General features: G+C 49.4%; 1 protein-coding gene across 1 annotated transcript in view; it reads left to right on the top strand.

The window, feature by feature from the left end:
- The first annotated feature begins 7,095 nt into the window (after window positions 1-7,095).
- LOC100934823 (wiskott-Aldrich syndrome protein family member 3-like) overlaps window positions 7,096-12,849 on the top strand; it is a 76,439-nt gene continuing 70,685 nt past the window's right edge. The window contains 1 exon segment of the mRNA XM_031945146.1: window positions 7,096-7,402. The gene's annotated coding sequence lies outside the window, so the exon portion shown is untranslated.

The following is a 12,849-nucleotide window of genomic DNA, read 5'->3' as shown; positions in this document are numbered from 1 at the left end:
AAATTACCTCAGATGTCTGGGATCCCCTTCTGTGCCCCCTCCACTTCTGACAAAAAATTGACCATTATCTAGTCCCACAAAGGGAATGATGATTTTTTTTGGGGGGGGAGGAATATCTCCCCTGTAGGTGTGATGGGAGTTAAATGGTAGATACCTCTCATCTACTCTGGCTGCCCAACTCCCTGACCTCTAGAAATGAGAAATGTTCTTACATCTGAGATCCTCTGCTGTGTCCCCTCCACTTTGGCTAAATAATCTTTCAGTCAGGAGTATGATTAGATGAGGGGTGATGTTCTCTTTCTGACTTGAATTGCTTTGGAACCTGATGACTTTCCAGCTCTGATCTTTAATAGAGAATGTTAAAAGATGGCTTCCCCTCTTGGATCCCCTGCTGGGACCCCCTTCCTGTTTTTGTAAGAAATGGAGCTGTGGGAAGGCAACTACCCTACTGTGTCAAAGGGAATTATGGGAACAGACAGGTATCCTCCTGCAGGTTTTTCGGTTGAGGCCTGCTTGCATCTCAACTTTATGTCCTCTAGTGATGGCAAAATGAAATGGCCTCCAATTTGGACCCCCTTCTATGTGTCCACCTCAAGTTTTCCCTTTTGGGGCAAGAATTGTGCATCAAGGACGCAGTGGTTTGGGAGAGGCTGAAAGGAAGGTTGGGGACATAGCACCTTAAGGTTAGGTGATGGGTGTCCTTGGAACAGGGTGTGTCTGGGAGCCCCTGGTTTTCTTCACACCTTTTGGCAGAAAATCTAGTAGGTCAGACACAACTACCTAGTGGGCCAAGGGGAATGATGAGAGCAGAGGGAGAAGCCCTTTCAGGTTGGATAGTAGTTGAGACTTGCCCTGACTTCTTAGTCCTCCAGTAACAGGAATGAGACTTTCCAAGTCAAGACGACTGCCACTGTGGCACTACCCCTTTCTCAGGATTAATCCTATAGGCAAACCTACCTAAACTTGTGTGCCAAGAGGAATGGTGGGAGAAGGGTTTATCCTCCTTCAGGCAGGATGGAAACTTGGTGTCTTCTGCCTTCTGCTTTCCAAGGTCAAGCTCCCAGGTGGAAATGCTCTTGGGGCACTGAGATCCTCTGCTGTGACCGACCTATTTTTGGAAAATCTGACAGTAGGGCATTAAGTAGCCAATAGACCAAGGGAAATGATGGGATGAGGGGCATGTGTGTCCCTCTTCAGGTGTGATAGTGACTGCTTGCTCCCTGACTGGAACCACCTGCTATGTGTCTAACCCACCCCTCCCTTTTTGGGTAGGAGTTTGTGCAAGTCACATTGATCAGTCATGTCGAGGACTTAGTAGACATGGGAGACTTAAAGGGAAGGGGGGACATAGCCTCTTCACCTTATCTGAGAGGTGGTGACCCAAGAACAGGGACTAGCTGTCCTGGTTCCCAGGATACTACTGCTATGTCTGGTGGTATTTAGTAGGTAGGGTGCAGTTACCCAGTGCCCCAAGGAAAATGATCAAATGGAATTATCTCCTTCAGGAATAATATTAGTTGAGACCCTCTATCCTCTTGTTCCTCTGATCTGCATGGAATGGGACAGGAGCAAAATGGCCTCTGGACTCAGAAATCCTCTACCGTGTACCCACCTGCCTCCACTCTACTCTTATTTTGGAAGGAGTTTGTGGTGTTGAGGACCTAGTGGGCATTCAAGGTTGAAGGGAAGTTGGGGAAACAGAGCTGTCTTAGGTGATAAGAGGTGTCCTACAAACAGAGACCTACTGTCCTGGAACCCCTGGGACCTCCTGCCTGCCATCCTGGCTGTCAATGGAGCAGGTAAGATACAACTACCAAGTGGGCCAGTTGGGTTGTGATGGGAACAGAGGCATATCATCTTTAGGTTTGATACTATGCCTCTCTGCTTTTTGATCTCTGACTTAGAGAAAGGAGCAGGGGGAAATGGACTCTGGATTCAGGGACCCTCTGTTGTGTGGTACAACATCCCCCTTCCAACCTATTTGAATTTCTGCAGGCAAGTTGGCTAAGGGTCCCACTGATCTAATCCGGAACGGGAGAAGAGTCTTTGCTGCTTTAAGTGTGCCGAGATGTATCTAGGGAAACAGACATCAGCTATCCTGGTGCTTTTGGACTCCCTGCTGTGTCCCATCCATTCTGGTGGAAATCAAACAGCAGGCTACAACTACCTGGTGGGACAAGGGGAATGATGGGGTGAAGGGGATATCCTCCTCCTTCAGGTGTGATGCCAGTTAAGAAACTTCTGGCTTCCCAACTCTCTGATTTCTAGGAATGAGGAATCACATTGTCTTTGAGATCCCCTGCTGTGGTATCCACCACACACCCCCAACCCCCTTTGGCCAGAGATCAGAAAGCATGATGACCAGGATCCTAGAGATCTAATGTGCATCAGAGACAGACTGGGCTCAGAGGGATTTTGATCCTTCAAGTTGGATGAGAGGGGTCCCAGAAGCCAACTGTCCTGGAGCCCCAAGGATCCCTTATCATGTCCCTAGTTTTCTGGTAGGAAATCTAGCAGGTAGGACATAACCCCCTAGTATCTATTGGGAATGATAGGAGCAAGGATTTGTGCCACTTCAGGTGCGATGGAACAGGATGAAGATGATCTCAGGACTCTGGCACTCCTGGCCGTACTCCACCCATTTTGGCAGAAAATCTGGCCTGTGGGCTACAACCACTTATTGGGCCAAGGGCAGTGATGGGAACGGGGCATACCCACTCTGGGAGTGATGGGAATTGGAAGCTTTCAGAGCTTCAGATATGCAGTAATGGAAAATAGTGCCCAGTGGCTTCAGTTATCTCTCACACCTGTTGTAAACCCACCAACTGTTTCCTTTTTTGGGGAGAGTTCCTTAAGGCAGCCACACAAGTGGTCCCCACTCATCTAAGAGGGATCAGAGCCCAGCTAAAACTGGAGAGGATTGTTTTGCTTCCATTTTGCTGATAAGTATCCTAGGATATCATATGGCATGTCCCTAAGGAAGGCTGGCCAGAGTTCCCCAGGATATAGTGGAAACAGGAGCCTGACACAGTTTTGGCTGCTATTCCAATTTAGGTTAGGTGAGAGCTGTCCCAGGAACGGGCACCAGGTATCCTCAGGCCTTTGGAAACCCTTCTCTGTCCCACTTGTTTTAGAAGGAAATCCAGCAGGATAGAATTCTTGGGCCAAGGGAAATGATGGGAGCAACTCCCATCAACTTTTAGAATGGCCTCAGGCCTCTGGGATCACCTGCTGTGTCCCCTCTATTTTTGGTGGGAAGCTGGGAAGGCAGGCAGTTATTACCTATTGGGTCAATGGAAACAATGGGAATAGGAAGATATCTCCATTTCAGTTTTGATGGATGTTGGGGTCCAAACTGACCAATCTGATCCCAGACTAGAGGAAGGCTTGTAAAACAGCTTCACATCTCTTCAGATGCACTCCATGCTTGTATCCCCTCCACTTCTAGTAGGAAATTGAGCACACAGGTGCCCTGGCAGTGGACCAAGAGAAATGATGGGCTCAGAACATCTTCCTGAACAGAATTTGGGAGAAACAGTGCTTTCATGCTAGGTAAAAGGTTTACCGTGAATGGGCAAGTTGTACTGGGCTTTCTAGGACTCCCTGCTTGCTCTGAGACATTTTGGCAGCAAATCCAACATTTGTCCATTGGTACATTATAGATACCAAGGATGACATTGGGATGAAGGGGAATATCCCACTTCATTTATGATGGAAATTGGGATTCTCTTCCTTCTGGCATCTGTGAAGTCTGAGCAAAGGGTGAAATTACCTCAGGCCACAGGGACCGCCTGCTATATTCCACCCATTTTTGGCAGGGTATCTGGATTTTAAGACACACTATTTATTGGAATAAGGGAAATGATGGGACCAGAAGGACATCCCCCTTAAGGTTTGATGGGAGTTGGGATCTTCAGCCTTCTCAACTCTATGACCACTAGTAATGTGAAACTTTACCAAATGGCCTCCCCACTCTGGGATACCCTGCTATATGCCCATAACAGCCTCTCCATTTTTTGGCAAGAGTTCATGTAATCATACTGGTCAGTGGTATAAAGTGGCTAGTAGGTTTGGTAGGCTGAAGGGAAATTGGGGGACATAGCTCCTGTAGGTAAGGTGATAGGGGTGACCCATCCCTTGATCAATGGAGCAAGTTATCCCAGGGCTAACAGCGCAATCCTATTTGAGAGCCCATATCAAACATTGGGGTTTATGACCTCGATGTTGGATCAGAACATCCAAATGGTGCAACCGCTATTAAAGGTTTGTTTGTTCAACAATTAAAGTCCTACGTGATCTGAGTTCAGACTGGAGAAATCCATGTTGGTTTCTATCTGTAAATTCATTTCTCCCAGTACGAAAAGACAAGAGAAATAGGGCCAACATCCCCAATAAGCCCTAGAACCAACAGATGAATCCATCTCAATATCCTAACTCAATCTCTAATACCCCTTGTTCTTGGGGTATTAGATGCCTCAGAAACTGGGGCTAGCTATGCTGGGACTTCTGGGATCCCCTGCTGTGTCTCACCAAATTTGGAGGGAAATTAACAGATAGGACACAATTATTAATTGGGCCAAGAGGAATGAAGGGAGTAGGAGGCTATTCCCCATCATGTTTTCTATGAGTTGGAACCTGCAGGTTTTGCAACTTCCTGGCTTATAGTAGAAGAAAAGTCAGCCCAATGTCATTCCCCATCTGGTGCTCTTGCTTTCTACCCGTCTACCCCTTCCCTGCAAAGGTAGAGGTCCACGAGTCATACTAGTGTGGAGTCCCAGGGATCTAGTGGGAATTGGAGATGGACTGGCATAGGGAGGGTGGGAATATTCCACTTCAGATTTGCTGAGAGGTGTCCCAGGAAGAGGGAGCAGATGTCCTCGGGCTTCTGGGACCCCCTGTTGTGTCTGATCTAACTGGCCTTTTTGTCCTGCCAATTTTGGTGAGACGTCCAGCTGGTCAGACAGAAGGAAATGATGTGGAGTAGGGGAATGTTCTCTTTTGGATTTACTGAGTTAGATCCCTTTGCCTCATGGCCTCTGAGACCTCCAGAGACAGGAACCTGAGCAGAATGGCCTTAGACCTCTGGACCCCCTTGCTGTTTCCCCTCCACTTTTGGCAGGAAATCTGGCAGGCGGGCAGGCAGGAAGCGGCTACATAGTGAGCCAATGGGAATTGTGGGAGCTGGAGGATATCCCTTTTGAAGTTTGATGGGAGTTGGGGCTTGCTAGTTTCCCAACTCTCTGACTTCTCCTAATAGGAAGCTGCCCAATGGCCTCCCACTTCTGGTACTCTTTGCTATGTGTCCACTTTACATCTTCCTTTTTTACAGGAATTTTGCATTTAGCGTGCTCATGCTAGTGAGTTTGGGAGACTGAAGGGATGGTGGGGGACTTAGCCTCTTCAGGTTAGGTGGAAGGTGTCCAAGGAATAGAGGTTGGCTGTCCTAGGGCCTCTAGGAGCCCCTGTTGTGCCTGATCCAACTGGTCTGTAGGACACAACTACTTAGTGGGACAAGGGGAAGGACAGGGGTAGCAGAATATCCCCTTTCACATTTAATCGGAGTTGGACTTGCAGGCTTCCCAACTTTCTTTCAAAACAAGAAACTCAAGTCTAAGTCCTCACCCCTCTGGTACCTGATGTGTCAACTCTTCCAATCCCCCCCCCCCTGCCCCAATTTGGGAGAAGTTCATGCAGCTAGGCTGGGCAGCAGTGTCAGGTACGTAGAGGGATTGGATGATGAAGAGAAAGTGGGGGACAGAGGCTCTTCAGGTTAGGTGAGATGTATCCCAGGAACAGAGCCAGCTGTCCTGGGACTGCAGAATCCCAATCCCCATCCCCTCGTGTGACCTGCTCTTTTTGGAGGGAGATCTCACAGGTAGGCTGCAACTATTTGTGGGTCAAAGTGAATAATAGAAGCATGAGGATAATTGTTCAGATTTGATGTGGGTTGGGGCCTGTCCTGGTGTGTCTGACCTAAGATGGCAAGAGATGCCAAGTGGTCTCATGTTTTCTGTACCCTGGCCTGTAACCTACCTTTTATGGGTAGAGTTGGGATAGGTACATGGCTGGGGTCTAGGGGATAATAGTGAAGTAAGCAGCCTGAGTGGTGGGTGAGGAACATGGCCCCATTAGGTTTGCTGGAAGTTAAGGTCCCTTGGCTTCCTGTCTGTCTTACCTCTGCTGACCTCTGTCAGCCTAGAGCATGCTACTTGGGCCTGAGGTCCGAGGGAAGAGGGTAGACATCACCCTTCAGTTTTGGCTGTATCCATCCCTGGGATATCCAGTTCCTCCGGGCTTGATAGTGAGGTCCAAAGGTCAGAAAGGTTCGAGGAAGGACCCATGAGGGGAAGGGCACAAGGCATGCTGGGACCTCACAAAGGGAGAGGGATGAGGTTCAAGAGGAGGATGGGTGGGGGGCTGACAAGAGGAGGAAGAACCTCAAGTTCCCAGGAGGAGGATGGGCCCCCTGAAGAGAGAGGCACACTGGTCAAAAAAAAAAAGGGCTTGCGGTCCCCTAGTGGAGCAGAGATGGAGAAGCTCAAGGCCCAAGAGGCAGCAGAAACCTGCTGGGACCCATGAGGGAAGAGGCTCGAAGCGCAAAGCTTGTTGGGACCTGTGAGGAACTAAAGCGCAAGGCTCAAGGCCCGCTAAAACCCCTGAAGAGAGAGTCCGATTGGTCCAAAAAACGACTTTGAGGCCCCCTGGCGGGGCAAAAGTGGAGAAGCTCAAGGCCCAAGAAGCAGCAGAAATCTGCAGGGACCCGTGCTGGGCGGGGCGGGAAGTGCAAAGCCTGATGGGACCGGAGCAGGGAGAAGCGCAAGGTGCGAGGCCCGAAGGTAAAGGCGGCTGCTGCTCCCTTCACACCGAGCCCCCCAAATACTCCACTTAGCTCCTCCTCCCCAACCTGGCACGTGGAGAGGATTAGGTCTCTGCAGAACGCAATAAGGCAGCAGGAAAAACCCAGTGCGCAGCGAGCTGAGAGGGGGAGGCGAGGGGGGGGTGGGGGGAAGGGGAGGGACGGGGACGGTGGCTACAGAGGCCAAAGGAGGGGGTGGAGTGGGGGTGAGGGGAGAGAGAGGGAGAGCGGGCCAGAGAGCGCAGGAGAACCAGCCAGGGGGCCCGGCAAGTCAATGCGCAGGGCGCATGCGCTCGGCTAGCACTGCGGAGGGCGAGGGGAGGGAGGGGAGCGGAGCGGAGCGTGCTCCGGCAGCGACAGCTGCATCTGCATCCCGGGTCCCCTCCCCGGCGCCTCCTCCTCCTCCTCCTCCTCCTCCTCCTCCTCCTCCTCCGCGTCCTAGTCCATCTCCGGCCAGGCACCGTGAGCTCCGGGTCGGGCAGCAGCCGCAGCCTAGTCTGCGCCAGTCCGCGCCAAGAGGTCACGTTGCAGCCCCTCTCTAAAGAGGTAAAGGGGAGGGGGCAGGGGGCACCGGACCAGTCTATCGGACCGGCCGGGGGTGGGGTTGGGGCGCTCAGGGTTTCGATTCCTCTTCCTCTCCCTGTAACCAAAGCCTGGGGAGCTAGGAATTGGGTTGAGGGTCCCTGATCCGTGTGCCCCCCCCAACGGACAATGCAGAATTTATACAAACTTGGGGACTTAGTTATCTTCGTTTTAACCGGGCCTTTTCGTGGGGGGGGGGGAGATGGGGCTTGGCTCTAGAGTCCCTATTCCCTTGTAGGATAGACCCTCGGCTTTCTGTTTGTCCCTCTTTCCAGAGAGAATGGATGGGAGGCTAGGAGCCTTCGGTTGCAGCGGGCTGAGGTAGCCTTCCTCACCCCACCCCCTGGGGCGAACCCTTGGGCAGTGAGGGAGGTGAGGGGAGGAAAGCTCTCTCAGGGGCATGTATCCGCCCAGATTCCTGGCCCCAGCAGCAGAGTGGCCCTCCTTCCTCTGGAATATTCCTGTTTTTCACTCCAACCTCCTACCTCTCAGTGTCCCAGGATGGAAGACCCAGAAGTGTTTTCCTTGGAAATGGGGGCTAACTGGGAATCAGGGGTGGAGCCCAGTTTGGGCTGGTACCACCTTGGTAATTGAGCAGAAGGAGGAAAGGAAGTCTGTGCTGTATTGGGAGCTTTCCTGAGTGACCATCCAGGGCCTAGGAGGTGGGCAATGGCTGCAGGAGCAGCTCCATTCTTCCTTTTGCATGAGAAGTCCTGGGTGGGCCCTAGGGAATGCTGGGGCCACTGAGCACCTTGATTTTGATGGGGTGGGGGAGAGGATTTGAGAGGCTCTCTGGGAAGAGGGAAGGCTGGGAATCCAGTCTCTTGGGGAACAAAAAGGCTCTTCCTGATGGAAGAGCGATTCCTAGCAGAGGCACTCCCATAAGGGTTGCTGCAGTTGTGGGGGGAGGAGGACAGGGCACAGTGCTGCTAGGCAGCACACCTCCAGAGAGCCCCTGGATGCTGCCTTCAGTCACTTGGTCCATTCCTCTGCTGTCTTTTGCTGCAGTCCTTTGAAGTGATCTGGTTGGGCATCCGGCCAGCTTGCTGCTGACCCTGGCCATACGTACCCGGGCAATTGGACAAGAGTACATATCCAAAAGCTTGCTGTGTTTTGTTGGAAAACTGGACTCAAGCGGATGGGCAGTAGAGGTGGTTGAGCCTCACGAGAGGAATATGTGGCTGGTGAGAGGGTAAGAGAGGCTCAGTAACCCTGAGACTAGATTCATTGCCTCTCTTGGAAGGTCTGTGTTCATCCTCTTTTTCTGTTGCCCCACCCTGACCTCTTGCACAGCTTGCTGTGATGTCTAATCATTTATTTCCTCATTGGTTTTATATGGAGTGCAAAAGCAATGGGCTAGGAGGCACCCAGGTCTTCTGGGTGCCAGGACCAGATCTTCCACCGACTCTTGTGAACTTGGCCAAGTCCCTTGTCTGGGCATCAGTTTCTCCCCATAAACTAACTCTGTGGTCTCTGGGGGTTCTTAAAGCTCTAAGATTCTACAACTGTGCTTGTTTTGTCTGAATTACTAAATTGTAAGCTCTTGAAGGATTCTAAGTCCTTCAAGGCAGGACTGGGATCTGATTGTTCTTTGTTTTCCCCACAGTACCTGCACGTAGTAGGCTTTCAATACCTACTACTTGTTGGATTGGGAGCCTGAGAACTGCTGGGGATCTGGTCATTTTCCTGCTCATCTTGTGAAGGGTTTCAAATAATGGGGGAGTTGGGGCACATTGCCTCTCTACACTGGGCCAAGCTAGCCAGATTCCCAGTTAATGTATGCTGTGGATCAGCCTTTTTCCCCTTTTTACTTGTATTTTCCATAAGGAGCTGTCACAAGGTAGAAAATATCCTTAGGGACTGGTTCTATTTGGCTTCATTAACCTAACCTAGGGCTGCTGGAAAGAAAGATTTCTGTCTCCTTGCCCCCATGGCGGGCTATTATTTCCCATCCCCTGCCAGGGACCCACAGTCACCCTGGTCAGAGGATACTTGAATTGCCTTTAGAATTATGGTGCAGCTAGAGAGTGGAGGGAAGAAGGGAAGCCATTGACCCTCCCTGCTGGGGGGTGGGTAGCAGTGCAGATGAAGCATAGAGATACAGGCACAATCTCATCTCTTGTGCAGCCTTGTATACAGTGGCTGTGAGTATCATGGTGCTGAGCTCCTGACAGTCAAGGGGAAAGATGAACATGTACCCTTTAATGTCCTACCAGCAGTAGTTCTGCCAAGAACTGAAGAAGTACCTCTGCCAAAAGGTAGTACTTCAACTAATTAGCTATTGAGCTGGTCACTTCCCTTTGACGTGTCTTGGTTTCCCCATCTGTAAAATGGCAGAGGGAGGAGAGAAGACAAACTATGACTCGACTATATCTTGGACTCTGTTTATAAATTCATTTCATGCTGGGCTCCACAAGTCTCTGTGACTTCTCAGCTCTGTGGCCATTCCTATCTTGTGAGCTTTTGAAACCAATCCATGTTCTCCATGATACCCCCTCACCATATCCCTCTGACTAGGCAGATCTAGTCTCCACAGATCTTTGAGTCAGAGTTCCCCAAATCATAGAAATTCCCTCATTCTTACCCCACCTTCCCTTGGCTTAAAATACCCTGAGAATTGTGTCAACTCTTGGCTTCCCTTTGGCTCTGCAGCCCCAGACTGAATTAACCACTCTCTGAGATGGAGCATGGCAAAGCTGTCGAATGCTGTGGTTACTTAGGGATCTGCCCCTGATAAACCAATCACTCTGGCTGCATAGCACAAGATTGTGGTATTAAGGAGCTAGAGATAAAAGGGCTTTAGTGAGACCCTCTGGTGCACCCATTCATTTTACAGATGAGGAAACTGAGTCCCAGATAGGGGAAATGCCACGTTCTTGGTCGCCCAGGTAGTAGTTGAACCCACATCTTCTGCCAGACCTGGGAGTATTTTCTGCTGTTTTGTGGGGAACTGTCAGCAAGAAAGCTATAATCACATATGTGGGAATGGGCTTCTCATCATAGACCATTGAACATGGTTTAACTTCAGAGGACCTTGGAAAGGACATCAGAGATCAAGTCTGATCTCAATTTCCAGAGGAGAAAAGCAGAGGCCAGAAGGTTGACTCAGCCAAGAGCAAGGTAGCAAGTGGCAGAGCTTGGTTGGAATCTGGGTTCTTCCCCCTCTAAATCAGGTGGGATCCTGGGTCTCCTTTGGCCCAAGGATTGGGCCAGATGTTCTGTAGCATTTAAAAGTAACATCATTCCTAGATAATTCCAGAGAAAAGCCTCTCTCTGGGGTCGCTTTGAGCCTTTAAATGGCTCCCCATCACTTGGAGACAGATTCTGAAGTGGCACAGGCCACTTGTTGGGTATGAGAAGAAGCACAGTATATATAGTAGATAGATAGATAGATAGATAGATAGATAGAGATAGATAGATACATATATAGTGAAGGGGAAAGAACTGAAAGTGTTCATGAGTGAAATGGCTGTTGAGAGAAGCCCTCTTTATAAACATTGCTGAAGAGAAAAATGTTCTTGGAATGAGCAAAGAGCTGCAACCCTTTAAGCCCTGAGCAGCAACTGCTCTCCTTTGGGTTTGAGGAATACCTCTGCTAGTTTGTGGCAGTTTAATCTTTGAAGGAATGTCAAATTTCTGTGGTAATTTATTGAGGAACTCCAGAGCTATGAGTTCGATGACAAGCGGTTAATAGCAATTTTGAAATGAATTTGTATCATTTGTCCCTTTTCCATATATCTTTTTAGTTAACGGCTTTCCTCATACAAAAGGCAAGATTGCTGTGCTCAGGGCCTAAAATGGAGACTTACTAGAGTGAATCTGAGTAGGTGCTTTCGAGAGCTTTGGTGCTGAAGTTTGGTTTCTAAGGGTCTTCTGCTTGGCAGTGTCCTGGAGACAGAAGATCTGGGTTCAGCTTTCAGCTTTGTCATTTCATTATATGTGTGACCCTGGCTGGCCCTTGGTTCCTCTGTTTTAAAAGGAGAGAATTGGATTAGATGAGATGATCACCAAGGCCCCTTCCAGTGTGAATGTGTTACATTATAAATGCTTTTTATTGGGGATGATAAAGAGAAACATGACTGACATTGGATGGAGAACTTGTGTGTGTGTGTGTGTGTGTGTGTGTGTGTGTGTGTGTGTACCTTGTTTAACATTTTTAGCAATTCTTTTGGGGGTGGAGGGAAGTCACATCATGCAGTCTCCAAGTTTGCAGATTATGCTAGCTTCTGGGGAGGAACATGCTCATGGAAATAAGCCACAAGAATAAAGGATCCCATACGAGTGGGCAGAAAGGCAGCATATGAGCTGCAGTGTGGGCAGGGCTGGCAAGCTAATGCATTTAAGAAAGAGCTCGCCAAGCTGTAGTTACAGAACCATGGGCTCTGAACTAATTATCAGCCAGGAAAGGGTTCCGGGCCTGGATGGGGACTGTTCCCTATGCTCTGGCCCCTTGGTTGCTGTAGTCATATAGTTCTGGGCCTCACTAAAAAGAATAAGGCTCAAGAAACAACAGTGGCTGAGTAGTGCTGGGTGACTGTACTTTTTTAACCAGAATTAGGGCATGTGATCAGAGAAGGGGAATTGCTTTTTGAGTCGAGATTGACCTGATTTTGAATCCTGCTCTATTACTAACTTTCGGACTCTGGGTATGTCACTTTAGCCTGTTTGTCTCCTAGAGATAACAATTCTCAAACTCTTATCTCCTCAGAATTGGGGAGAAAATGTTTTGTGAAGTGTAAACTACTATGGGCAAGGGAATCGTGACAGCCTTCTCCTACATGGGCCCAAGAAAGAGTGGGAGCTGGCCAGGTTCGGACAAGGCCAGTGAAAAGGATCAGGCTGGCATCAGTTCTCAGCCCTGTCACAGCAACTGAGGCAGGTCCCCAGTCAGAGGATGTAACTTTGAATCCCACCTGATCTTTCCACTCTGGGTCTCAGTTTCTTCCTTCTTAAAAGGAAGTTGGATTGGATGCTCTATAAAGGGCGTTCTAGCACAAAATCTCAGCTGCTCTTTGTGCAAGGGATACAGTCTAAGAATGACAGACTAAGGAGGACTACGTGTGTGGGTGGGAATGAAAAGCTAGGGACAAGTGTGAGAAATCAGGGGTACTGCTGCTCTAGCTTGGGGAAAGGGACCGCGGGCAAGAAGTGGCTCATGAGGAACCACCGGGGTCTGCTCAGATATTCTCCCAGGTGTGGCCAAAGTCAAGAGAGTAAAGTCTATTAGATGTGTGGCCAGGAACCAGAACAGTGGCCACAGTAGTCAGGAAAAAAATTCACATTTCCACAATCTAAGGTTTTTAAAAAACTCATAACTCAAGTACATTCTTCATTTTATAGGCAGGGAAAACAGGCTGGGGGTGAGAAATGATCTCAGATCAGGGTGGAGTTCAAAGAAACTCATTCTTGAA

Source organism: Sarcophilus harrisii, chromosome X (assembly GCF_902635505.1).
Source record: "Sarcophilus harrisii chromosome X, mSarHar1.11, whole genome shotgun sequence".
NCBI classification, from domain to species: domain Eukaryota; kingdom Metazoa; phylum Chordata; class Mammalia; order Dasyuromorphia; family Dasyuridae; genus Sarcophilus; species Sarcophilus harrisii.
The sequence above is the reverse complement of the archived record's forward strand: the minus strand, read 5'-3'. Positions and strand labels throughout refer to the sequence as shown.